Source organism: Leopardus geoffroyi, chromosome C3, assembly GCF_018350155.1.
Source record: "Leopardus geoffroyi isolate Oge1 chromosome C3, O.geoffroyi_Oge1_pat1.0, whole genome shotgun sequence".
Taxonomy (NCBI): Eukaryota; Metazoa; Chordata; class Mammalia; order Carnivora; family Felidae; genus Leopardus; species Leopardus geoffroyi.
Genome location: NC_059338.1, coordinates 36,274,993 through 36,280,992, shown reverse-complemented (window position 1 = coordinate 36,280,992; position 6,000 = coordinate 36,274,993).

The window sequence follows — 6,000 nt, the reverse complement described above, 5'->3', positions numbered from 1 at the left end:
ACTGACCTCTCTCCCGCCTGGGGTCAATCACATGCGGATGACAGGAAAACATATGGCTTTGGCCACTAACTAGCTGTCTAACTTGGGGAGAAATACCTAACTTCTCTGAGTATGTTTCCCCCACAAAATGGTAACAGGTACTAGCTTTAGGGATGTCACAAGACGGGGTAGGTAAAGCATCCAGGACAGTTCCTGGCCCGTAGTAGGTGTTCAGCCAATATAAATTCACTTAGCTTTTCCCACGGCCTCCTGATGTCGACTGGCCTGGGCAATACTGTTCCTGAGAAGACCAAAGAGGGAAGAAGTGTTAAGAGGACATCTGCCCTGGTACAGGTGCTGGAATGGGACAGCGTCAAGAAGGAAGTGAGTGACAAGCTCGGCCTGGGAGAGGTGGATGGATAAGAGGCTCAGGGAGTGTGCGGCAGAGAAAACTTCCCTCGCCGTGAGGGAAGCTTTGGTCCCTCTCGGATGATGGTTCAGACAAGTGTCCAGAACTCTAAGTCTGTGGTTCAATCTCTAAAGGTGCTGCCAAAGCGTGGTGAAGGGAGCCAGGGAGCCACGTGGCTTGGGCCTCATGTCTGCAAATTTGGTTGGAGCCCCAAAGGAAGTTATTCATAAAGTTATAATTTAGTGTTAAAAATGTTAATTTTTAAAAGTTATTTGCTGGGGCACCTGGGTGGCTCAATGGGTTAAGTGCTTGATTTTGGCTCAGGTCGTGATCTCACAGTTCTTGGGACCAGGCTCTGTGCTGACAGTGAGGAGCCTGCTTGGGATTCTCTCTCTCTCTCTCTCTCTCTCTCTCTCTCTCTCTCAATCTCTCTCTCTCTCTCTCTCTCTAAATAAGTAAAAACATTTAAAAAATAAAAATTAAAAAAAATTTTTTTAAAGTTCTTTGTGAGTTTAATTATGAATTGCACCTACTAGAGATTTACCATTTCTTAAAACATCATGCACACTGCTCTATAAAAATTGTTTCCTGAAAGAAACACACTATCTGGAATTGTTTTTATACCAGAAGTTTTTGTAACTGTCTTTGAATTTCTACATTTCCTACGTATTGGAGAGATGGAAAGGAAAGGAAGGGAGGGAGGGAAGGAGGAAAAGAGGGAAGGAAGGAAGAAAGGAAAGGAGGAAGGAAAGGAGAGAAAGAAAGGACACACAGAGACAGACAGACAGACGCGGGTCTCTGGGTCTCTCCAGCTCGGGAGAGAGCACAGGACAGCAGCAGCCCCGAGGCAGCCAGAGAGGTGGGGGAGAGCCCACTACTGCACTTGTTTACTGCGCCCCCTGGTGTTTACAGCTCATAAAAATTTCAAGCGGCTTCATCCTTCAGAGCTGAAATTTGCTGAGCAAAATCCCCACAGCTGTCTTATGAAATATTCTCAAAATCTCTTCTTCATTTACATGAAAAGTATGAGTCTTAGAAGCAAGAATATGCCTCACAGCTTTCCTTTGTTTTTGTTTAGCTTCGTGATGTGGAAGGGAAGGTCTGTATGTAATACTAGTTAAGACGGAGCACTGACTATGTGCCAGGCAGTATTCTAAGTGCCCAGCATGGTAATCCGTGTAAGTTAGTTGTAACAACTCTAGACATAGGTATTATTATTATCACACCCATTTTACAGATGTGGCAATTGAGGTACAAAGAGTTTAAAGAATTTGCCCCAAATCACACAGCTATAAAGTAGCAGAGATTCAAACCCAGGCAGGCTTGCTGAAGTGTCTATGATTTCATTTCAAGAATGATTGCTTAGCTTGGAACTAGGAAGTCTCAAGAGGACAGGGTCGATGTCTTCAAATAGCTGAGGATTAACAAGTGGAAGAAAGGCCTGTACTGTGTAACCTGAGACACTGGGCTAGACTAACACATGGAAGCTTCACAGAGTCTTCTGCTGTCTAATCGGGGCTGATTAGAAAAGCCACAGTGAGGGGCGCCTGGGTGGCGCAGTCGGTTAAGCGTCCGACTTCAGCCAGGTCACAATCTCGCGGTCCGTGAGTTCGAGCCCCGCGTCGGGCTCTGGGCTGATGGCTCGGAGCCTGGAACCTGTTTCCGATTCTGTGTCTCCCTCTCTCTCTGCCCCTCCCCCGTTCATGCTCTGTCTCTCTCTGTCCCAAAAATAAATAAACGTTGAAAAAAAAAAAAAATTAAAAAAAAAAAAAAAAAAAAAAGAAAAGCCACAGTGAGAAAGCATTCACCCAGAGGCCAAAGACCACCTCTCAGAGATGGTCTACGGATGACGTGTGGGCCAAGCGGCAGACTGGATCACAAGACCTCCAAGTTCCTACCGAACTGGGGATCCTAGTTCATTACCTAATTTTGCCTTGAAACACAGAACAGATAAAAGGCAGGCGGTCATCAGCTTTCAGAGAGCTGAAGTCTGTTTTCTTGCCAGTGATTTTTCTGCCACTACCAGTTTCCATGAAGTCCTAGGAGGAGACACTTGTCTTCCCTCAGATTTATGGATCCGCATGGACAGGTGACGGCAGTGACAGTACAAAGTCAGAGGCACGTTAGCGCTCACTCCCCACTGTCATCAAGGGGTCAGGTATCCACCCTGAAGTACAGTCCTTATGGTGGATCCTGCAGAGAAACAGAAGAAAGAAGAGGCAAAGTCTTTGGACTTCAGGACTCTGTGATCCCATTTTGTGTCCTCGGCATCAGTTAGGAACGGCTAACAATAGAGGCCTGGCCTCAGTGGCTTAGACAAATTAGGGATTTGGGTTTTCATCTGGAGTGCCAAGGGAGAACACGCAGGACTGGTATGGGTGGCCCCTTCAGAATGTGATCAGAGAACCAGGCTACTCGGTCTTTCTGCTCCGACACCTTCTGTACAGAGCTCCCACCAAGAGCTTCAGCCGTCACTTCGGTGTTCCAGGTAGAAAGGGGGTGTTCCTCTCAGGCTTAAAGAGTGCTCCTCCAATGAGCAATGGTTATGGCTCGTTTCCTCAGCCAGACCTGTAAGGGGGGCTGGGAAATGTAGTTTTAGCTGGGCAGAACCCCAATAAAATACAGGGTCCTGTTAGTAGGAAGTAGGAGGTGACTACAGGGCAAACAGCAGCCTCATCCGCTTCCTCTCAGGTCCCGATTCTTCCCTACTTTACAAAGATGAGAACGCTGATGAAGGGAACCGTGCAGAGCCACAGCAGGTCAGTGGTGAGGTCAGTCTCAGCACCCAGCTCAGGGCCGGCTTTGAAAAATGACCGAGAATGCAAAAAGCAGGAACCCATGAAATGTCTGCAGGCAAACACCAGCTGCGGGCCCGGGACCATTTCTCTGCAGGGAGCCACACTGGCATGTGAGACGGGCTGCAGAGGGCAGGGAGGACGAGGGCTGCAGGACACTGGTCTACATGTCATTCCCTGGGCTGGCAAGAGGTAGACGGCTTCGGCCCTGGCTCAGCTGGGAGAACAGATGGGCAGGAATTCAGTGCGGCTTCCAAATCAGCCAAGCGGCAGAACTGCCTTCCTTCCCCGTCAGCCAGGCTCGTTCCCACCTGGTCACAGCCAGCTGCAGAGACCCAAGACTGAAGGCCAGGAGCAGCCTAGGAATGAGCCATCCCTCACCCGATGTGAGGGGCTGTCATGAGGACAAGTGAGTGCAGCGGTTTGTTTGTCCCAGCAGCGAGGGGGACAGCCGGGTGGAGCTGCCCACCAGGAGCGGGCAGACTTCTCTGCGTGGGGCGAACCAGCTCTCTGGGGAGCACAGGACCCTAACTGTTGAGACGGCCTGTCTCATTGAGGCCTGGAGCTCTGTTCTTTCTCATGCCTTCACCTCCCACAGATATAATGGCAATGTGGCCAGAGAGGTAAGGGGAATCCGGGAATTATGCTGAAATACACACAATGAGAGCAGAGCCGACCCCTTCCCACATCTGAACGAAGAAAGCAAAGTCCTCAGAGCAGGGCGATGGAAAGAAAGCAAACTTGACCTGAGGGGACAGAAATGCATGTTCATTTGCAAAACAGGACAGAAAATGCACAGAATTTTATTGCAACTCTGATGAGAGCATATGGTATAGGAAGAAGGGCCACAAATTTTTAGAAAGAAACACGACTTTCCTCTGTCAGCTGAATGTGGTTGGGTTCACCAGGGAGGGAGTGGATAGGCCCAGAGGGAAGGAGAGAGCTCTCCTCTCTTTCGCCTTCCAAAGACTACATCAATTTTGGGTTATCTATGTATCTGCTCCCAATTCACAGACTAATTAAAAGCTGACTGAAATTTGTTTAGAATTCTATTTAGCTAGGCCTCCAGAAAAGCTTTTTAAAATAGTAAGTTGGGAGTAGGAACACTGATAATAAAAATCACTACCATAAGCCCTTTAAAGACAGAGAAATTGGGGAAGAGACTGGAAGGACAGGGGGCAGAAGGAGCAGACGGACCAGCTGTGAAGGCCATGCCGCTTGGAAGATGCTCCGGGAAAGGTGAAGTTGATGCGTTTCCATTACATTCCTCTTCGGCAAGCTGCAGGCACCTCACGGCCACCTGCTGGTTGCACAATGAGACTCTTCAGATGATTATAAAGAACTTCCAACTCCTGTTCCCTCACCCCAGGCCTTCTGTCATCTTGAGGCCCTCGACTCATCAAATCTAAACTCTGCAGCCTGAAGATCTGTTAATGTGGCCTTGGGAAGGCTGGGCAGAAGGCGGCCAGCAGGCTCCCACACCACCTGCCTTCCCCCTCCTTCCTCAGCAGCCTGGCTCCTCACTCCCACAAGGGCATGATCAGGGCCAAGAGCCTTCATGAGCCCCCCCACCCCACCCCTCCTGGCCCTCTGGGGTGCAAGGAGTCAGCAGGGATATGCTCCCCATCCCGCCGGGGCCATCTGCACCAATTATAAGCCCTTTGGAAGCCAGCAGAGGGCTGTTTAGCTGCTGGTTCTCTATGATTAGCTAGTTCTTGTTTTTTGAATATTGCACATGGTGCAGCCAGCTGTACGAAGCATTCATGATTCAAAGCTTTTCTCCCCTCAAAAAGAAAAGTGCTAAGCTAGTTGTTACTACTATGGGGAAGGAAAAAAAAATAAGAAATAGCAAGATGGTATGTAATTCCAGCTCAGGCATTATTATCCATAGTCCAACAAATTCTCTTCTCTCCCTTATTTGGTGTATGTGAGAGATCTGATGTTAAGGCATCCTTTAAATGGAACCATTCCAGAGAATCAACTTTTTGCAATCAACTCAGGAGCCAGGGCCAGCTGCTGAGGCTTACCTTCTTTCCCAGGTACCGAGCCAAGAACAAAAGAAGTACTTTGTTCACACTTGAAATCCTCCTGTTCTCACAGGTGAGAAGCAGTTGGCTGCCTATAAGCCAGCACTAAAATCACTAGGGATGCTTAATCAAATGCAGATTCCTGGGGCTATCTCATGGACTTAAAATCCAGGTTCACATGTGCGTAGAGATCCAGAGAAGCCGCAGCTCTGGGAGTCTTGTAAACAGTGGTAATGAGAGCCATGAGATCAGCTACAGTGCAGCATAATGAACACAGAAATAGAAGAGGGGGGGGCAACCAGAGCCCCTTTTTCCTCCTATCTCTGAACCAGGCTAGGGAACCCATTTCTTTTCTCATAATATACATGCTCCATGGTAAACAGCAGCACAGATAGGCCAATAACACACAGGACACTCTGGGGATATAAAACGGTCTTTGTAGCATGGGTTTGGGCAGCTTATGACTGTCACCTCAATTTTCAGAACTTTAGGAACCCATCTGTATATGGAATGAATAGTTCTACTTTCCCTGTTGAGGGAAGAGAGAAATAAAAATGCCTATTTAAATACTTAGCAGGAAGACTACCCCAAAAGTGATTTTACTTGTTTTTGCTAAGCAATTTTAAGTGTGTCCAAGTAAAAGAAAATCTGTACCAATTACGGGTTGTTCCACTGAGGATAATGGGAGCCACATATCTGTCTGAGAAGGGAGTTACAACTACAGACAGGGAGAACACTGGAAGGCGTCCGTGGTGTCAAAGTGTGGTGTGAATTCATGGTTTTCAATACA